Below are 22,025 nucleotides of genomic sequence, written 5' to 3'. Positions count from 1 at the left end.
GAAATGCTGAGTAATTGAAAGTATTTTATGTGTTTCACTGATGTGTCATGAGGGGTGTTTGTGCTGCACTGTGGGTCACTGATCTGTCATGAGGGGTGTTTGTGTTTCACTGATCTGTCATGTGGGGTGTTTGTGCTGCACTGTGGGTCACTGATCTGTCATGAGGGGTGTTTGTGCTGCACTGTGTTTCACTGATCTGTCATGTGGGGTGTTTGTGCTGCACTGTGGGTCACTGATCTGTCATGAGGGGTGTTTGTGCTGCACTGTGGGTCACTGATCTGTCATGAGGGGTGTTTGTGCTGCACTGTGGGTCACTGATCTGTCATGAGGGGTGTTTGTGCTGCACTGTGGGTCACTGATCTGTCATGTGGGGTGTTTGTGCTGCACTGTGGGTCACTGATCTGTCATGAGGGGTGTTTGTGCTGCACTGTGGGTCACTGATCTGTCATGTGGGGTGTTTGTGCTGCACTGTGGGTCACTGATCTGTCATGAGGAGTGTTTGTGCTGCACTGTGTTTCACTGATCTATCATGTGGGGTGTTTGTGCTGCACTGTGGGTCACTGATCTGTCATGAGGGGTGTTTGTGCTGCACTGTGGGTCACTGATCTGTCATGAGGGGTGTTTGTGCTGCACTGTGGGTCACTGATCTGTCATGTGGGGTGTTTGTGCTGCACTGTGGGTCACTGATCTGTCATGAGGGGTGTTTGTGCTGCACTGTGGGTCACTGATCTGTCATGTGGGGTGTTTGTGCTGCACTGTGGGTCACTGATCTGTCATGTGGGGTGTTTGTGCTGCACTGTGGGTCACTGATCTGTCATGAGGAGTGTTTGTGCTGCACTGTGTTTCACTGATCTATCATGTGGGGTGTTTGTGCTGCACTGTGGGTCACTGATCTGTCATGAGGGGTGTTTGTGCTGCACTGTGGGTCACTGATCTGTCATGAGGGGTGTTTGTGCTGCACTGTGGGTCACTGATCTGTCATGTGGGGTGTTTGTGCTGCACTGTGGGTCACTGATCTGTCATGAGGGGTGTTTGTGCTGCACTGTGGGTCACTGATCTGTCATGTGGGGTGTTTGTGCTGCACTGTGGGTCTCTGATCTGTCATGTGGGGTGTTTGTGCTGCACTGTGGGTCACTGATCTGTCATGAGGGGTGTTTGTGCTGCACTGTGGGTCACTGATCTGTCATGAGGGGTGTTTGTGCTGCACTGTGGGTCACTGATCTGTCATGTGGGGTGTTTGTGCTGCACTGTGGGTCACTGATCTGTCATGAGGGGTGTTTGTGCTGCACTGTGTTTCACTGATCTGTCATGTGGGGTGTTTGTGCTGCACTGTGGGTCACTGATCTGTCATGAGGGGTGTTTGTGCTGCACTGTGGGTCACTGATCTGTCATGAGGGGTGTTTGTGCTGCACTGTGGGTCACTGATCTGTCATGAGGGGTGTTTGTGCTGCACTGTGGGTCACTGATCTGTCATGTGGGGTGTTTGTGCTGCACTGTGGGTCACTGATCTGTCATGAGGAGTGTTTGTGCTGCACTGTGTTTCACTGATCTATGATGTGGGGTGTTTGTGCTGCACTGTGTTTCACTGATCTGTCATGTGGGGTGTTTGTGCTGCACTGTGGGTCACTGATCTGTCATGAGGGGTGTTTGTGCTGCACTGTGGGTCACTGATCTGTCATGAGGGGTGTTTGTGCTGCACTGTGGGTCACTGATCTGTCATGTGGGGTGTTTGTGCTGCACTGTGGGTCACTGATCTGTCATGAGGGGTGTTTGTGCTGCACTGTGGGTCACTGATCTGTCATGAGGAGTGTTTGTGCTGCACTGTGGGTCACTGCCACACAGGGTCACTGTATTTTGGATCATGTTTTTTTGTTTTTTTTAAAACCTTTATTTAACCAGGAAGTCACGTTAAGATTCAAAATCTCTTTTTGGAGACAGATCTGACCAATAGGGCAGCAATACAGAAACAATCACACACATTAACACATAAACTACATCAGATTGACATCGATGTTATAGAAACATAAAAAGACAGGGGTTTAAAACAGTTTACCATTGAAACAGTCGTCGATCACACATTTTAAAGTTCATACGAAAAGACAGTGGCACGAACACGCACCAACATAATACACGGGCAGATCAAAATAAAAAGCCATGCAGTGAACCTCCCCTTTAATCAAACTGTAGCCCTGCCTTACTTTTGTCTACTTTTAGAACATATGAACATAAGAAAGTTTACAAATGAGAGGAGGCCATTCAGCCCATCTTGCTCGTTTGGTTGTTAGTAGCTTATTGATCCCAGAATCTCATCAAGCAGCTTCTTGAAGGATCCCAGGGTGTCAGCTTCAACAACATTACTGGGGAGTTGGTTCCAGACCCTCACAATTCTCTGTGTAAAAAAGTGCCTCCTATTTTCTGTTCTGAATGCCCCTTTATCTAATCTCCATTTGTGACCCCTGGTCCTTGTTTCTTTTTTCAGGTCAAAGAAGTCCCCTGGGTCGACATTGTCTACCTTTTAGGATTTTGAATGTTTGAATCGGATCGCCCTGTAGTCGTCTTTGTTCAAGACTGAATAGATTCAATTCTTTTAGCCTGTCTGCAGATTTAACAAGTTTGCTTACTATACCAGAATCTAAATCATTAATGTAGATTAGGAATAGCAAAGGACCTAATACTGATCCCTGTGGTACACCACTGGTTACCTCGCTCCATTTTGAGGTTTCTCCTCTAATCAATACTTTCTGTTTTCTACATGTTAACCACTCCCTAATCCATGTGCATGCATTTGCATCCATGTGCATCCCCTGGTCAGCTGTCCAGCTCACTGCTGCAGAAGTTTGTTTGGGGCTGGGACAATGGACTTGTGTGTTTTAGCCATTTGTTAATCTTTGAAGAGGACCTGCAAGTTTGTCTTGCAGTCTTCCCTGCAATAATGATGGACTTTATTTATTTGAGAATCTGTGTTGGAAAATGTACTTTTTGACGGTGAAGTTGTTTTTAAAAAAACAAGTAAAGCAAATGTACATGATCTCTAACTCGCTATTTGACAAATAACAATTAAAAAATGAAAGCATGTGTGATGCTTATTTCCCTGCAAGCCCTTTTCTTTGCCCACTGGAGCATACAGCCTCTTATGGGGGTTTGGAACCGCAAATCACTGCATCTTAAACACACAGCTCTAGAGTCCGTAACTACAGCATGTACTGTACCGTTTATTGTGTGTGTTTTAATGAAGTCTGCTGCTGTACTTGTCTGGCTGTGAGCTTTTGCTTTACCAACAAACAAGGAATTAAACAAAACAAAAGCAGCTCCGTTCTCAGCCTGGCGTGAGATTGATTCATTTATTTTTTTTTATCTACAATGGGAAGTGCTTTAGACTGAACAACCTCAAGCTCCCTTCATCTTGTCACAGCTCTGCACTGTGATATAAAGTCTATTTCCTGTACATTGTCATTATTTTTTGTGTTTTATTTATTGTGATTATTTATTATGATTTTAAGAATGTATTGGAAATGTCTTTGTTTTTGCACAGTGGTAAGGTTAGTCCGAGTCATTATTGTGGAAAACTGAACTGTGTTAAGATAAAACTTTTTTTTTTAAATTAAAGAAAATTATCTTTATTAAAATCAACAGTTCTACTAAATGGCCACACGATGGCAGCATTGGATAAGGAATAGCAAGAGCTTCGTTCTGCCTGTCTTCATAAAGTTCACTGCCTGCTTTGCCCATTGTTGTAACCCGCTTGACAAAGCCACGCTGAATTAATCAGCTCACTGGGGGTGGGGGTGTGTCTATTTATTATTATTTTCTTAGCAGGTGCCCTTATCCAGCGCGACTTACAATTGTTATAAGATATCACATTATTTTTTACATACAATTCCCCGTTTATATAGTTGAGTTTTTACTGGAGCAATCTAGGTAAGTACGTTGCTCAAGGGTACAGCAGCAGTGTCCCCCCCACCTAGGATTGAACCCACAACCTTCCGGTCAAGAGTCCAGAGCCCTAACCACTAATCCACACTACTGCCCATATTTGTTTGACTCTGTCAAAGATACAATAGAAGTGACTCTTTTATTTTAGCTATTTTCAAGGCAGTAATCACCTCCATGTTGTACAAATCATTAGTCCAGTTCAAGTCACAAATGAGTGTAGTGGTACAGCTGGTAGGATAGCTCAGTTGGTTTTTCTGGTTTTTTTTTTTTTCAAGTTGGTTAATTTGCCTTGTAGGCAATGTAAAACTAACATCAAGGACAGCTGCTAGGTGTCGCAGTGGGGTTGGTCCCTGTGCTTAAATGCCCTTTACCTTGAGATACTGGGATCAAATCCAGGCTGCAGATTGAAATCTTCTGTTTTCACAGCGCCTTGGAGTTTGAATCTGTCAAAGACACGATAGAAGTGACTCTTTTATTGGATATTTCCAATGATCTGCATTTTGTACAAATCATTAGTTAATGTACTGGAGGTCATTTGACAGCAGGAGAGAGCAGCTGTCTGGCTGCCTCAATTGGTAGAGCACTGGACTCTGATTTCCAGGGTTGTTGGTTAATCTGTCGATTTAAAAAATATTGTTAAATTTACCTTTTTATCAGGTTTATAAGGTTTGGCTTTGAATCCAGTTTAAGTCACAAATGAAACGAAGCTGAGAATCCCCTTAGCCCCCAGGTCCACACCACACAATGTGATAGTGTTTCACGCAGCAGGAGAGCCAGTCAGCTGGATAGCTCTGTTGGTAGAGCAGCAGGAGAGCCAGTCAGCTGGATAGCTCTGTTGGTAGAGCAACAGGAGAGCCAGTCAGCTGGATAGCTCTGTTAGTAAAGCAGCAGGAGAGCCAGTCAGCTGGATAGCCAGTCAGCTGGATAGCTCTGTTGGTAGAGCAGGGGACTGTGATTCACATGGTAGCGGGATGAAACCCTTGTTAAGGGTATGTGTTTCATTTTCATTTTCATTTTCAAACACTTTGCCCATTTTGATAGACTTGGGTTTACATAACAGGACATGGTTTCATACAAATAATAATATAAAGAGGGTGATATAAGGGCTTCTATGCAATGCTGGTTTGTCACAAGCAGACAGGTGGTGCAGTGGGCTAGTTCACTGGTATGCTGTGTTGGTTGCTGTGGGGGACTGGGTTCAAATCCAGGTGCGTTGCTCCTTTGTTTTCAAAGACTTGGTTAATTTCTTATATAAGGCAATGAAAAAGCAGACTACTCCGTGGAAGTGAGATGGGTTGGAATCCATTTCAAGTCACAAATGAAACGAAGCTGTGAATCACATTAGCTCCAGGTCCACACCACACAATATAATAATGTGTTTCACGCAGTAGGAGAACCAGTCAGCTGGATAGCTCTGTCAGTAAAGCAGGGGACTGTGATTCCCACGGTAGCGGGTTCAAGTCCCGCATGTATATTCTTCTTCATATTAATTCATTTTGACCTTTTGTGAGCTTGGTTTTAAATCCATTTCGTCACAAGTCTCTCTCAAGCTGTTTATGGCTCCCCAGGTCTACATCACAACATGTAATAATGCTTTGACCTGGCCCCTTCATAAGCAGGCTGGATAGCTCACCTGTAGAGTGTGGGATTTCTGTTTCCTAGAATTCTGGGTTCAAACCCACCAGGTGTTGATTGCATGTGTATATTCCTCTTTTTCTCTTCAAAAATGTTCTCCTTATTGATAAAGCAAGTGCCACGAAAGCGGGCAAGGTGGTCCAGTTGTCTGATCTGGTGTCCTCAAATGCAGTAAATGAGCCCCAATGTATTTATTGTACACAGAATGGATTGAAGCCGTGCTGTGCAGCTCAGCGTGGTGTTCGGCAGCTCTCTGGCTGGCTCGCTCGGTATATGAATTGGAGCCGTGCTGTGCAGCTCAGCGTGGTGTTCGGCAGCTCTCTGGCTGGCTCGCTCAGTATATGAATTGAAGCGTGCTGTGCAGCTCAGCGTGGTGTTCGGCAGCTCTCTGGCTGGCTCGCTCGGTATATGAATTGGAGCCGTGGTGTTCGGCAGCTCTCTGGCTGGCTCGCTCGGTATATGAATTGGAGCCGTGCTGTGCAGCTCAGCGTGGTGTTCGGCAGCTCTCTGGCTGGCTCGCTCAGTATATGAATTGAAGCCGTGCTGTGCAGCTCAGCGTGGTGTTCGGCAGCTCTCTGGCTGGCTCGCTCGGTATATGAATTGAAGCCGTGCTGTGCAGCTCAGCGTGGTGTTCGGCAGCTCTCTGGCTGGCTCGCTCGGTATGGTTTGGATTCAGGCACCCCGCCTGGGCCTTTGAGCTCGTCTGGTTTTTGTGTGATTCTCAGCACTCTGGCTGGCTCATTGTGGTTTTGGACGTGCATTACCTCTTTCCGTCGCTGGGTGGAGTCTTGAGCATACATTCATCAGTAGGAGGTCATGAGATTTCAGAATCCATAACCTCCTACTGCTGCAAGTATGCCTAAGTCGTTTTTCATTCATTTCACACTGATTTTATTATTTTGTATTATTAAATGTTCGAGTTATTGGTTTATTAGTCCACTGTTTACATCCTAGTGCGTTTCAATGTTGTATTTTTTTTTTGTCAAAAAACAAAGTGATATTTTCATGAAAAACATTTACATTTAAAAAAAAAAGTTAAAAAACACGCCGACCAGTGGAGTAACGAGGAATTGCATGCTTCTCTTGTGTGGGTTACACTTGGTGCACTGTTCACTGTGCTGTAGTCTTTCATTTTTAAAGAGTGAACCTTATAGACAATGTCACACACAATCCCACCTTAAACCGATAGATAGCACAGGAGTCTGGTTGGCTAGGTTTGCATTAATGTGATTATTGATGGACAGGGTTCAAACCTTGGCAGAAAAATGCAATGTGATGTTAAATGCCTTATTTTTTACATTTATTGTTCCAGAATCTTTGATGTAATGTTAAAGGTAAACTCAGCAAGGGGTCTGAGCTGCTGGTCTATTTCAGCATCCTTGCAACCCCTCAGCTGCACTCATGAAGAATTCAAATACTGGGGAGCATCTGAGGTGCTTTGAGAGCTTTCTGATTGGTGTAGTTGGTAGCGTATCGGCTTCAGATTCTCTTAACAGCTGTTTCAAGTCCCACATGAAACACACGTTATGTTTTTTTCCCCTCATTTTCAGAAATATTGTTTCATTTACCTTATAGAGCTACTGTATAATAGGGTTGGGTTTGATAATCCCTCCTCTCTTCAGTGGCATGCAACTCTGCGTGCGTGTGCAGTCTCTGACAAGGGAAGTGAATCTCATATACCAGGTTAGAGTGCTAGACTATCACAAGCAGCCAGGTGGTGGAGTGGGCTAGTTCACTAGCTTTGCCTGCCTTTCACCTTGGAGGTGTGGGTTCAAAGCCAGTTCACAGGACAAATGAACTGAGTTTGAAACCAAACCCACAACACAGTGGCACAGCATGACTGGTGTTCTCTGATTAAGAGACTTAAAAAAAGAATTGGTAAATAAACCCCAGCGTTGTGTTTGAAGTCTTGTGTTGTGTGCTTGTTTTGTTTCTCCACGGCGTCTGTTTGTTTGAATCTGTCAGATAGAACAGAAGTGACTCTTTTATTGGATATTTTCAAGGCAGGAATCACCTCCATGTTGTACAGATCATTAGTCCAGTTCAAGTCACAAATGACTGCAGCAGTACAGCTGGTAGGATGGTTCAGTTGGTAGAGCACAGGGCCCTGATTCCCAGGGTTGGTGGTTCAAACCCCGTGCAACGTGCATGTTTTTCTTGTTTTTTTTTTTCAAGTTGGTTATTTTACCTTGTAGGCAATGTAAATCTAACTTCAGGGACAGCTGCTAGGTGGTGCAGTGGGGTCAGTACCTGTGCTTAAATGCTCTTTCCCTTGAGAGACTGGGATCATATCCAGGATACAGATTGAAATCTTCTGTTTTCACAGCACCTTGTAGTTTGAATCTGTCAAAGACATGATAGAAGTGACTCTTTTATTGGATATTTCCAATGGAGTGATATACATTTTGTACAAATCATTAGTTAATGTACTGGAGGTCATTTGGCAGCAGGAGAGAGTAGCTCTCTGGCTAGCACAGGTGGTAGACCACTGGATTCTGACTTCCAAGGTTGTTGGTTCAAGTCACATGTAAAGCACAAGTGTTAATCTATTGCTTTCAAAAATATTGTTAAACTTACCTGTTTATAAGGTTTGGTTTTGAATCCAGTTCATCACAAATTAAACAAAGCTGAGAATCACCTCTTAGCCCCCAGGTCCTCACCACACAATGTAATAATGTGTTTCAAACAACATCAGCACCAGTTGGCTGGATAGCTCTGTTGGTAGAGCAGAGACCCGTGATTCCCTGGGTAGCGGGTTCAAACCCGGGGCAGGTGTTTCCTTTTCATTTTCAAACACTTTACCCATTTTGATAGACTTGTGTTTACGTAACAGGACAAGGGGTCAGTGGTCTAAGCATACAAATAATATAAAGAGGATGATATAAGGGCTTCTGTGCAAAGCTGGGTTGTCATGAGCAGACAGGTGGTGCAGTGGGCTAGTTCACTAGCATGCTGTGCTGTTCACCTTGGGGGACTGGGATCAAATCCCGGTGAGTTCCTTGTTTGTTTTCAAAGACTTGGTTAATTTCTTATATAAGACAATGAAAAAGCAGACTACTCCGTGGAAGTAAGATGGACTGGGTTCAAATCCAGGCGAGTTCTTTGCTTGTTTCAAAGAATGTGTTAATTGAGCTTATATATAGTGTGAACCAAAGCATTCCTGTGGGAGCTGGTGGCACAGTGGCTATGCTGATGGCCTTCTCTCCCTGAAGACGGTGGTTCGAATCCTGGTCCCGGAGGTGAGTTCCTGAGGTAAGTAATGCTGTTGGTTGTGAGTCATGGTGGTGGTTGTAAATCTGGGTGTTGACTGTAAGTAATGATGCAGGTTGTAACTAACGATGTTGGCTGTGTCTTCACAGACAGAGGAGGGCCGTGTGCCCTGAAGAGGAGCCGGAAGAGGATGAAGAGGGGGCTTGGGCCCCCGGCCGTGGGGGGAGTGGAAGATGGGGGGTGTTGGTACCATGGGGGAGGAAAAGCAGGAGGCATAAACATGGGGGAGCAGGCAGTGATGTTACCTTGCCCTTTTGCCCTGCAATGGGCCCGATCAGCTGAGCTCTAGAGATGATTATAGGACATAAGATATCTTTAACGCGCCCTGTCAGATGGCAGGGCAAAAGGCATACGCCTGCACGCCTGCGTGCCTCCCCCATGTTTACCCCCTCCTTCTTCTTTTCCTCCTCTCTGGTACCAACACCCCCATCTTCCACTCCCCCCACGGCCGGGGGCCCCAGCCCCCTCTTCATCCTCTTCCAGCTCCTCTTCAGGGCACACTGCCCTCCTCCGTCTGTGGAGACACAACCAACATCGTTAGTCACAACCTGCATCATTACTTACAGTCAACACCCAGATTTACAACCACCACCATGACTCACAACCAACAGCATTACTTACCTCAGGAACTTGCCTCCGGGACCAGGATTCGAACCACCGTCTTCAGGGAGAGAAGGCCATCAGCATAGCCACTGCGCCACCAGCTCCCACAGGAAAGTGTTGGTTCACACTATATATAAGCTCAATTAACACATTCTTTGAAACAAGCAAATAACTCCTGGATTTGAACCCAGTCCATCTTACTTCCACGGAGTAGTCTGCTTTTTCATTGTCTTATATAAGAAATTAACCAAGTCTTTGAAAACAAAGGAGGAACTCACGTGGATTTGAACTCAGTCCCCCAAGGTAAGCAGCACAGCATGCTAGTGAACTAGCCCACTGCACCACCTGTCTGCTTGTGACTGCCTTGTTGTCTAACCTTGTATATGAGGTTCACTTCCCTTGTCAGAGGTCGCACTGCAGGAGTTGAGAATCCTGGCGCTGACTGCACAGTTGCATTCTTTCATGCCACTGAAGAGAGGAGGGATTATGAAACACCCCTGTTACACAGCAGGGCTCGGAGGTAAATACCAGGGATACCAGGTCAATGCTATGAGTGTTAACTCTAATCATATATATAATAACTGTGTGGCTTCCAGAGGAACATGTGTTTTTTATATTGTGTTCCTCGTCAAGCTGTGGAATCTGAAGCTGCGCAGCAGAAATGATTCCACTTCCAGCAGGTTGACTTTGTGCAAAGTTTCTATTCTGATGTAAACTTTCATCCCCCCCCCGAGCACCTTACTGTCTCCACTAAATCATTATTACTGATGAACCAACGGGAGCGCCAAGCCTTCCTCAATAGGCAAAGCTAGCGCTGCTGTTCAGGGTGAGCGTGCCTCAGCACTGCCAGCAAGCACTCGGGCGCTGGGGAGCAAAGCAGTACAAGAGCCTGGATGTCTTGGCTTTGCGGGAGTGAAGGGAGCTCTGTGAATACTGTCCTGTCCTTTCTGCAGAGGAAACGGAAGATTAGCATGGAAAGCGACCCCTTAGAGGAAGGACAGCGTTCTGATCAAGGACAGGTGGAGGGCCATGAAAAGGCTTCAGAGGCTTCTAGTCGTAGTTTAAAGTTTCAGCCAATAAAAGTGACACGTTGTGTGTCTGTATTGTAGCTGCAATTACTGCCTGGTGATTGAGAATAAATATGTATAGATCCCCTTTCAGGGCTTGTTGTGTGACAGGATGCTGCATGGAGCCATGAAGAAGGGAAACGCCCACACAGTATGTATTTCCAAACGTCCGGATTTATTAAAGAAAAAGGCTTGAAAGTAAAACAATCTCCCCTCTACGAGCAATGGTAATGGAAGGGCTGCAGTCCCCAGCAAAAACACACTCTGTTACCCACAAGCCTCCTGCACCAAACTGGGCTCCTTTTAAAATAGCAGAAAGTAGAAAATGTGGTTTGTCTTACCAAACACACACAATGCGAACAGTCAGTCAATATGTAGCGGTATCGTGAAGCGGGATGTGGGGCTGCTCAATGCCTTGCTCACTGGGTGTGCTTCTATTCTTTTAAACAAAGTAAGGAGAGGAGAGGAGAGGGGGAGGAGAGAGTAAAGAGGAGAGGAGAGAGGGGAGAGGGGAGAAGAGAGGGGAGAGGTGGAGAGGGCAGCAGCAGTATTCCTCAGTCTAGGAAGGACAGCTCCATGCACTCCACAGCCTCAGGGTGAAGCATGCGAGTCGCCAGCCGCTCCATATCATCCAGGCTCAACAAGCACAGCCTCCGCTCGTAATCCTGACAGAGAGGCAGATGGAGAGACACAGTCACAAATACACGCTGCTCTACACCTGCATTTCAGAGTGTGTGTGCTGCAGCTGTGATTGTGTGTGCGTCTCTGTGTCACTGTACAGCTGTGTCTGTGTGTGTCTGTATAACACTGTGCATGTGCTGCAGCTAGGATTGTGTGTGTAGCAGTGTTTATTGTGTTCAGGTTACCTTGTGTAGCTGCTCCAGACTCTCACTGTGTGTGTGTGTGTGTGTGTGTGTGTATAGCAGTGTGTGTGTTTATTGTGTTCAGGTTACCTTGTGTTGCTGCTCCAGACTCTCACTGCGTCGGCAGGGCTGAAGTGTTTGTTCAGAAGAGCAGGCAGGCTGTGCCACACTGACCCGGGGTGAGGCGAGGCGTGAGAGGAGGGGTTAGGCGAGGGGTGAGAGGAGGGGTGAGGTGTGAGAGGAGGGGTGTGGCGAGGGGTGAGAGGAGGGGTGAGGTGTGAGAGTAGGGGTGTGGCGAAGGGTGAGGTGTGACAGGAGGGGTGAGGCGAGGGTGAGGGGTGAGGTCTGAGAGGAGGGGTGACACGGAGTGCTGTTCTTGCTCGGGTGACACTTTCTCTGTTGGGGGCGTCACAACGAGTTCAGCTTGGAATCGGGAGCGATGGAGTCGTGTGACAGTCTGTGCTCATCTGAGAGAGAGAGAGAGGGAGGGGGAGAAACAGGAGAGATTCAAGACCAGGTAGATTAACCCTTAGCTGCTGACTCGGTGTAATTTCAGAACTTTTGTTACGATGACAAAACACGTCATATCTCTGCCGTCCAATCAGCAATTTTGTTTTTTTAAAGTATGAGTCATAGCCATGACTACGGGGCTTGCCATGATACCATTGGTTTAGGGCTAGGGTGGGCGGGACATATAATATTTTGATTACAAGGGCGAGTCTCTGTTGGCGCCATTGTGACTGAGTGCACAGCAGAGTCGAAGCTCTGTATCTCCAGTTTTACAATCCCAAGAGTGCTAATCTACATATCATCTAAACGGGAGGTACTTGGGCTAATTAACCATATTGTTGTTGTTGTTTTTTTCAACTTGATATTGTTTTTTTGTGCTGAGTACATCTGCAGTGTTTATTTTTGTTTTGTTTTCGCTGTGTCTCTTGTGTGTGCGCTTGCTTGCTGGGCAGGGCTAACTTCATGACTGCTGTAGACAAGAGGAACTACTGTACCAACACCACGTTTTGTTTTGTTTGTTTGTTTTGTTAAACATCTTTCTTATAGTTAGTTTCACATACGTTTTTATTTTAGACTTGTTTTTCCTCAGGAGAGAAGGCAAAACTAACAGGTCTATCGCATGTGATGCAAAGTTAGGCGTTTGTGTACGTCTGTGTTTTACTTTTTCTAGTCGATTCATTATTTCTCTGTAGTCGTTATTATTATTTAATTATGCATCTATTATTTTTTAACTTTTTATTCGATGTGTAAAAGAATGAGGAAAACACCTTATTTAGTTTTTATTTTTACGTTGTGTATGTAGCCTATGTAAAAAACAAAGACATTTAGCTGTAGTTATTATTTAGCCATGTATTTTATTACTCGTTTACTGTGTGTAAAGAACAGAAAACATTATTTAGCTGTTGTCACTATTATTATTTAGCCATGTATTTTATTACTTGTTTACTTTTTTATGTGTGTGAAAAAGGATGGAGCAGAATATTAATATTAGTATTAATATTATTATTATTAATTGGTATTTATTTTAATGTTTTATGTGGGTGTGTGCAAGCCAGAAAATGGATGGAGACAATCAGCTCTAGCATGTGGTTTAGTCACTGAAGAGGAGGAGGGCCCTGACTGAGGAAGAGATCGAGGGCATGTACGCCATGGAGGAGGACCTCCCTGATGAAGAGCTGCTGCAGGAGGAGGAGGAGGAGGAGAGTGATCTGGAGGAGCCCCAGTCCAGCACTTCAACTGCAGGGTAGTTTTGAAATTAAATATATACAGAACAATATGGAAGGTTTTATTTTTTTTGTCTCCCTCCCTCCCAAATAAAATTCTTAATTTCAGAGTTTTATTTGTAATATACTTTTTTTTCAAATAAAAAAATTAAACATTTTACTTGATAACTTGTGTGTTGTTTCTTTATTTTTGTACTGAAATATAATTGTATCTCAAACAGGGCAATAGTGTTTCCAGTCTCACTTTTTGCCAAGTTTTAACCCTGGTCTGCCTTTGCCATTTCAGAAGTTGATTTTTGTAAAATACTAGGCATTGCAAAACCTTATCTAGCTCTGCAACTGTTCAAGATATTTCAATTCTGATTTCAGATTTGAATTCCTTGGAAAATTGTGCAGCTACAATATACTCTAGTTATATATATATATATATATATATATATATATATATATATATATATATATATATATATATATATATATATATATATATAAACTCTTGGGAAGAGGTTGAAATTGACCAATTTTTAAAAATATTATTTTTCATATTTCGATAATTTTTTGGGAGGTGTAGCTCACATGAAAATAAAAATAAAATCACCCCACAACAAAATAAATTACATCAATGGAAAGATCTACTTAATGCCTTTCTGTAGGTGTATTAGGTTTTCATTTCTGATTTAAGGTTCCAAAACTACAAGTGTTTAAACAGAAAGTGTTCATGTTTATGACTGGATATGTTTATTCCCCGTAGGCAGCATAGGGTTAAAACACTTCATGCAACTCAAAGATGATAAAAGATTGAAAACAATTTGTTTGCAGGTGTTACTGTTAATAGATATATGTAGAATAACATGCATGCTTTTTAACTGAGTGCTGAGCTGTGCTGTGCTGTTCAGCCTACCTGCCAGCGCCTTGCCTTTGTAGAGGAGTCCCTGTTGATTGACAGGTATGTTGAGCCTGTCAGAGACCAGACTCCAGACTGTGGAGACCTTCTCATCCTCACAGACCTGTCAAGAGACAAGAACATACAGACACACAGTGAGGGGATGAGCATTAAACACTGAAACTACATCTTCATCAGTACACAAGTCTCGAGTGAAGCGACATCCCTCATCTGCACCATGCAAATGCACTTACTGTAATTTCAAACGGGATTGAGATTATTATGCTCAAGAGCTAAAAGGCAGTAACAACGTACGCTTAGAAATAATAAAACAATGTTTTTAAGAAAGCCCTCAGGACACGTGACGACATCCCCTCCTTGACAACGTCCTGTCCTCCTGTAGGAAGTGTCTCTTTACCTCCGCAATACCTGAGCTGGGAAGGTACACATTTTAAAGGGCCTTGATTTGCAGCAATGCAGTTCAACCCACTCTGTGATGTTTTATGTTCTGTTATCAAACAACCGCTGACTTGCCCAATCGTAGAAAGTAGAAGTAGAAAATGTGGTTTGTCTTACCAAACACACACAATGCGAACAGTCAGTCAATATGTAGCGGTATTGTGAAGCGGGATGTGGGGCTGCTCAATGCCTTGCTCACTGGGTGTGCTTCTATTCTTTTAAACAAAGTAAGGAGAGGAGAGGAGAGGGGGAGGACAGAGGAGAGAGGAGAGCAGAGAGGGGAGAGGTGGAGAGGGCAGCAGCAGTATTCCTCAGTCCAGGAAGGACAGCTCCATGCACTCCACAGCCTCAGGGTGAAGCATGCAGGTCGCCAGCCGCTCCATATCATCCAGGCTCAACAAGCGCAGCCTCCGCTCGTAATCCTGAGAGAGAGGCAGAGGGAGAGACACAGAGTCACAACTACACGCTGCTCTACACCTGCATTTCAGAGTGTGTGTGCTGCAGCTGTGATTGTGTGTGCGTCTCTGTGTCACTGTACAGCTGTGTCTGTGTGTGTCTGTATAACACTGTGCATGTGCTGCAGCTAGGATTGTGTGTGTAGCAGTATTTATTGTGTTCAATTTATCTTGTGTAGTTGCTCCAGACTCACTGTGTGTGTGTCTGTGTGTGTGTCTGTGTGTGTAGCAGTGTCTGTGTTTATTGTGTTCAATTTACCTTGTGTAGCTGCTCCAGCCTCTCACTGTGTGTGTGTGTGTGTGTGTGTGTGTGTGTGTGTGTGTGTGTGTGTGTATAGCAGTGTGTGTGTTTATTGTGTTCAGGTTACCTTGTGTTGCTGCTCCAGACTCTCACTGCGTCGGCAGGGCTGAAGTGTTTGTTCAGAAGAGCAGGCAGGCTGTGCCACACTGACCCAGGGTGAGGCGAGGGGTGAGCTGTGCTGTGCTGTGCTGTTCAGCCTACCTGCCAGCGCCTTGCCTTTGTAGAGGAGTCCCTGTTGATTGACAGGTATGTTGAGGCTCTCAGAGATCAGACTCCAGACTGTGGAGACCTTCTCATCCTCACAGACCTGTCAAGAGACAAGAACACAAAGACACACAGTGAGGGGATGAGCATTAAACACTGAAACTACATCTTCATCCTCACAGGACAGGAGAGAGACAAGAACACACAAACACACAGTGAGGGGATGAGCATTAAACACTGAAACTACATCTTCATCAGTACACAAGTCTCGAGTGAAGTGACATCCCTCATCTGCCACCATGCAAATGCACTTAGTGTCATTTCAAACGGGATTGAGATTATTATGCTCAAGAGCTAAAAGGCAGTAACAACGTACGATTATAAACAATAAAGATGACCCCCAGTCAATATAGCCGGGGAAATCACACCCCCGTCAAACCGCACCCTGCTGATCAGAGCTCACAAAGACAAACACATTATTAAAAGCCAATCAGCAAACAGTCACAAGCGGGTCCGGACGGCCATTTGTTATTAAAAATGCGGGATTCAAAAACAACCGCTGCACTGAATAATAGACAAAGTAAACGAGATGCACTCACCTGGTTTAACGAGCGCTGTCCCTCGTAGTCTGTGTAAAACAATAGCAAACGCCTCCTCACATGGCGTCCTTCTTCCACAAACTTATCACATGAAATAAAGTCGTTTCACACAGACACACGCCTCCGGCTGAGCTGTCCTCTGCTCTTTACAATTGGTAGCGAACTTCAGGGAGACAGACGAGGCTTTAGCTTTCATTTCCTATCCTATGCTCCCCTCGTGTGGACATTTACTAGAACTGCTGTCAAGGGGCTGAATTCAGTTTTAACTAATTCTGCTTCATAAAATCAAATGAAACCTGCTGAAAAACGTCACGTTAGCATACTGAAATACACACCGCTTGTAATTTTCCAATTTACTTAACTAAAAACTGACACAAATATAAAATGTGATATTTCCAAAACTGACGCTGCTCTTTTATTTAAACAACTGCTCTATCAATACAATGGTCGTCGTGAATCTTGGTTATATTTCTACGTCTGAGATTAAATTATTGCAAACACTTTTAGATACATTTTAAACCGCTATAAAAGAGAACTACAGTTGATTCCTTCAGGCACGTTCCGGTTTAGAATCGTTGTTTTCTTTGGTTATTTCGAAACTGCCCGTTTTAAAATATGACTGATAGTAAAACAATTCTTCACTAAAAGCATGAAAATATAATATTATTAAAATACTGACGTGGACACGTGTACTAAAAAATGTTTTATTAATAATAAATGTATATTTTTAAACAGGTGCGCACGTTGGACAGCCATAGGGTCTATACAAATTAGGTAACGCATTTCTAACTTTTGATTCGCTAACTGCGTTCGCCAATCAGAAGTCATTTAATTTGTGACTTGTCTTTTATCCAATCAGATTGTTTAGGACATGACGTAACCGTTCCACTTTCTCTCCACGAGATAGCCGCATCGGTAAGGAATTCATCAAATAATCTTCCAGCGCCTCCCGACTGCAGTACCGCTGCGTGTCCACTGGAGGGAGCCGAGCGCCTCCGTGGCGGCGGCTCCGCATGACTCGAGCGCGTTTGTGACGTCCCCGCCCCGATTGGCCCGTCTGTCGCTGTTTGTGAAGATAGCGTTCGCAGTTTTCACTGTAAACCTCTGGAGCTTGGGAAGGGAAACTGCCCGTGAAAGCTGAGCGACCAAAACTGTGAAAAATGACATCGCTCTGATAAAAATACGAGACGCCCTACACAGCATGAGTCATAAATCACAGAAATCGTGATTCCTACAAACATCATCATCATTATCATAATAATAATAATAATACACGTCATTAATTCGGCTGCAGTGTTGCTAGGACTCCCAGCGTCACAGTCCCTCTGGCTGTAGTACCGGTGTGTGTCCACGGGAGGGGGCAGTGTGCCTCACTGCTTGCTTGCCTGCGCTTTGGCTCCGCACCCACTCAAAAACCTTTTTTAAAATGTATTTTGAAATCTGAATTTGGACGCGTGTATTGTTTTGAAGTCAGCAAACATTTGAATTGCAGATGAACGAGTGTAGCTGATGGAATTGCATTTAAGTTTAACACAAAGAATCGTTCGTGTCAGTGCTTCACAGAGGGTTGTTTTAATATAACAGTTTTTTTTTAATTTGCAGACAGTTTGTGTGAACTCTATGGCGTTGGAGACAGGACGCTTCACGTGCTCCAGTTTACACGCAGTGACTGAAGAGGAGATGCGATGTACCGTTGCTTGTTTTAGACAATGGGGATGGGACTGAGCGCTTAAACACCGCGGGATTTGAATCAGCTGCTCCAAGTTTCAGCTTGTTATCAGAAAAATACACGCAGCTGCAATGTTTTCTGATTAAAGCAACTCCAAATTTAAAGATATAATTCCTCCTTTCTGCTTCTAACTGCCTTGTACTTGTCCACTCGTACTTCTCCCCACACGCTGTCGCTGGGAAGCCTGGCTGCCTTTGTTTGTGTTTGTGCTGCGGGCTCCGCCCCTCCCACTTGTCCCAGAACGCCGCGGGATTTGATGAGTGCTAACTTATTTTGCTTCAAGTGGTTGAAATGAGTGCTAACTTATTTTGCTTCATAAAGTCAAATGAAACCTGCTGAATAATGTCACATTAGCATACTGAATTATACACGGCTTGTAGGGTGGATTTTAAACAGCACAGTGCAGTTCTCCCAAATGTGTCGATGGATAGATGGAGAATGCTGCCCAGTCTAGAAACAAAGCATAATGTGTGTTGTTTTGGCCCAGAAACTAGTTGCTTAGCTTTTAAACCACCTTCTCTCTTTTTTCCTTCATTAAGGGTACACCATTTGTGCCCTAAACACCTGCCAGTTTAACTTTATTGTTCCCTAGCCTTTATTTACTGATTCATGTACTTAGTTTCTGCTTTCAATTGCTAGATGGCTCTCTATTCACTGATGAGTTTTTGCTGAGCTAATGCCCCTCTTCAGCTCATAAGCACTGGGCTCATGGTCTCCATTCATAATGTAATGTTGAACTAGGGGCTTTTCAAAAACATACCAGGTTTCCTTTAATATATGTGAGAGGGTGTGGGTATCTGCCGATAGACGAGAGACACACAGGTTGGATTTGAAAGAGCGCTCAGGTGTCCAGGTTTTATTTACAATGCACAAGCAGTTCAAGTGGTAGGTGATCACCGCTAGGCTACCAGCAATGGTAATCCTCGTGCAGGAGGACATACACAAAAATACAAACAAAGCACTGTTCAGAACAACGACAAAAAAAACGCTACTCCCTGACATCTCCTCTCTTTACTTGGGTTGGATTCAAATCTCCCAAGATTTCCCCTATTCGTTCTAGTACTAGCGATCCTGGGTAACACACACAGTGAACAAACATCCAGTACATTTTCCCTTGTGTGTTTCTCACCCAGGTGGCATACCCACATAGTCGTGAGACTCCTACAGCACAGTCTGCTTTCCAGACAGTTTGTATCCCTGGTTGGAGAACAAAGGAACTGGCTGTGCAGCTCCTTTTTAAAGGCATGTGGCCAGGGCTAATTGAGAATCAGTCCATCAATTAACACATGCTTTTGAATTACCAAGGCATTCTACCACCCAGCCCTGCCACATTTAACACAAACTTGACTTTCAAATGAAACCCATTTGATTTATAAACTAAGCAAAAACACAACAGCCCACTATTTACAGGCACAGAGCCTCAGCCCTGCCACAGGACAGTATCTCTTTATTTTAAAGACATATTACTGCTGAGCCCTCACAGTGTTCACCCCTTCACAGCAATGGGAATAGGAAGAAGATCATTTAGAAACCAATACAGAAATTAAAAGCTTACTTTACACCTGGTTTGAAGTATTGTCAAAAATCTAAGCTAAGTATAGTATTGGTATCTTAGGGAAAGAACATATTATGGAAAAAGCCAGTGAAACAAAGTTAATGTGAGCAAGTTGTGTGAGTGAGCTGATTGTACTGCACAGGGTTAGCTACTGTAGCAGTGGTAACAGGCAGGCAGATTGGAACATGCACAATCCATGCTGCCTAAAAACAAAGGCAACCACAGCTAGCATTAAGAGCATAAACAGGGAGATGTGTCATCCATTAGCAGCTTTAATAGCAGATGATTTGTAGCGCTTTGTCTCATTCTCTATCAGTCCTCTTTCTCCACCACAAAGTGGCCCCGGTCTTGTGAGTATGCTCTATTAAAAAGTCATTAATGCCAAGAGAAAGCAGTGCTTGCTTGACCCTCTCAGCAAAGGGAACCTGCTTAAATTGCATTATCCATCATAATTACAGCTACTGAACACTGCTTTCAGAAGCACGCAGACAGCACCCAACCAACTGTCAATACAGGGATTCTGAATGGAGAGGATGGAATTGAGTAGTGCCTGGAAGGTATTAACACGGGAAGCCAGGAGCTCTGGAGAAGACCATTGATCACCTCTCAATGCTGCCAATTATCCATGTGAGGACATTCTGGTCAGTGGTGTTAACTTACTGGAGCCCTCAGAAACCCTGAGAGAGGCAAGCAGATATGAGATCAACAGTGATGACAAGCCACTCAGAAACCCTGAGAGAGGCAAGCAGATATGAGATCAACAGTGATGACAAGCCACTCAGAAACCCTGAGAGAGGCAAGCAGATATGAGATCAACAGTGATGACAAGCCACTCAGAAACCCTGAGAGAGGCAAGCAGATATGAGATCAACAGTGATGACAAGCCACTCAGAAACCCTGAGAGAGGCAAGCAGATATGAGATCAACAGTGATGACAAGCCACTCAAAAACCCTGAGAGAGGCAGCAGATATGAGATCAACAGTGATGACAAGCCCCTCAGAAACCCTGAGAGAGGCAAGCAGATATGAGATCAACAGTGATGACAAGCCACTCAAAAACCCTTTTCACATACCATGTACCCTATTTGATTGTCAAATGCTACATGGAAATAATAAACTAAACCATTATAATTGAATTACTCACCATGGGAAGAAGATACATTCTTTTCTCTTAGTTAATGTTTAGTTAAAAGACGGATATGCCCACTTCTGATTAGTCTGAATAAGCAACCATCTTTATTGACTCCTGTGTCAGCACTCAGGTTATTGATTGCTGTAGCCAATCAATTCATTGGAGAGTTGCTTATAATCATTTTAAAGCACAAACTCCAAGTTAGAGACTAAAGCAATTAATCAACGTTAAGGGGAATTTCTACAAAACAAAGGTAAGCAATATGTTGTTATTCTCGCAGACCATCAATGGAATGTTCCACACAATTCTACTCTATTTGGGTGCCGGCTACAGAAGAGACGAGATTCGTTCTGCAAACTGCAACCCTTCAACTCATGAAAGAGTGCTTAATGTGCTGCACACAAAATGATGTCTGCATCATAAACATAGATTCAACTTGCCAGCAGCAATCTCATAGCATGTCTTCTTTCTGAGTAACCGAGTCATTAAAGATGACATCATGTCATCAGAGAACAGGCAGCCCAGTCCAAGAAATAATGGAAAACATCTTCTTTAAACCCTCAGCTCCGAGGTCAGAGAATAAGCATCGGAACATGGGTGACTTAGAGGAGCACTTTGCAGGTCATTAGACACCAAAGGAAATTGTGTTTGTAACCTTAAGCTGTACATTTTATTTTACTGAATATGTTTGATTGATGTGGTCTGTAACTGTCAACTAGTATCACCTAATGAAGACAATAGTGGTGCCAATATAGCACTACTGCATAGCTGTCTTACTGTAGTGATTTGGAGTTTGTCATAAAATGAAATACCTCCAGATTCATGTGAAGCCATCTTGATGCAGGGAATGCAATTTAAAAGTTTAAAAAAGTGGTCAAAATGTAAAAAAAAATAAAATAAAACAATACACACACCTCATGTAAACAGTTGTAGCAACACATGGGAACATGTAACACAATAAAATAAAAAGGTCCTTATGTACCCTTCAACAGCAGAACCTCAGTTCATTAAAACAAGAACAAACTTCAAAGCTGTTTTGTTACATCAGAAGACGTTCACATGTCAAATAGTTGAGGTATTTGGGGACCGTTTCACAGCAGGATTATCCATTTTACTTACATTTGTTCCTGCATTCCTCTAATCTTTTTCCTCTGTGTATGTTTTGTGGAAGGAACATTTCACCCCTAACCTCCATCTTGTGCAGTGCATGAGTATTTCCACTTTTCCTGGAAGGAGAGTAAATGCCTGCAGCATATATAAACACAAACCCACAAGCCTCCTATAAATACCACCAAAGAGTTTGGATTGGCCAGGGATGTCCCACACATTAGTCCTGTGCTGTGTTCTGGCACCCTGGAGTCTCATTTAGCTTGCAGTCAACACAGAGCTGAAGTAAAGTCATAAGAATGACCACAAATGCATTAAAAAACACTGGCACAGAAATACTGGAAACCACTGACTCCTGGAACAAAAAGATAGCACTTATGAAGCCATTCTGTTCGAAACTGCACCCAACATAACGGCTTGGTTGGGTCAAAGGTGCTCATGTGCATTTTTGGTGGTATTATGCATTAATGACATTAGCAATTCTACATTACCTTGCG

The 22,025-nt window shown here is 43.9% G+C and overlaps 1 long non-coding RNA gene across 2 annotated transcripts; it reads right to left on the bottom strand.

The window, feature by feature from the left end:
- Nucleotides 1-10,662: 10,662 nt before the first annotated feature.
- Nucleotides 10,663-17,261, bottom strand: LOC117974110 (uncharacterized). Of its 2 annotated transcripts, XR_009308074.1 has the most exons (6): nt 16,006-17,253; nt 15,270-15,509; nt 14,564-14,868; nt 14,006-14,111; nt 11,462-11,838; nt 10,663-11,173 (listed from the first exon to the last, which is right to left on the bottom strand). It is a non-coding gene; the product is annotated as an uncharacterized LOC117974110 (long non-coding RNA). The 2 variants fall into 2 exon arrangements; XR_009308073.1 differs by having other exon boundaries at nt 14,006-14,868; nt 16,006-17,261.
- Between the last annotated feature and the right edge of the window lie 4,764 nt (nt 17,262-22,025).

This window comes from Acipenser ruthenus, chromosome 21 (genome assembly GCF_902713425.1).
Source record: "Acipenser ruthenus chromosome 21, fAciRut3.2 maternal haplotype, whole genome shotgun sequence".
Classification (NCBI taxonomy): Eukaryota; Metazoa; Chordata; class Actinopteri; order Acipenseriformes; family Acipenseridae; genus Acipenser; species Acipenser ruthenus.
The sequence above is the reverse complement of the archived record's forward strand: the minus strand, read 5'-3'. Positions and strand labels throughout refer to the sequence as shown.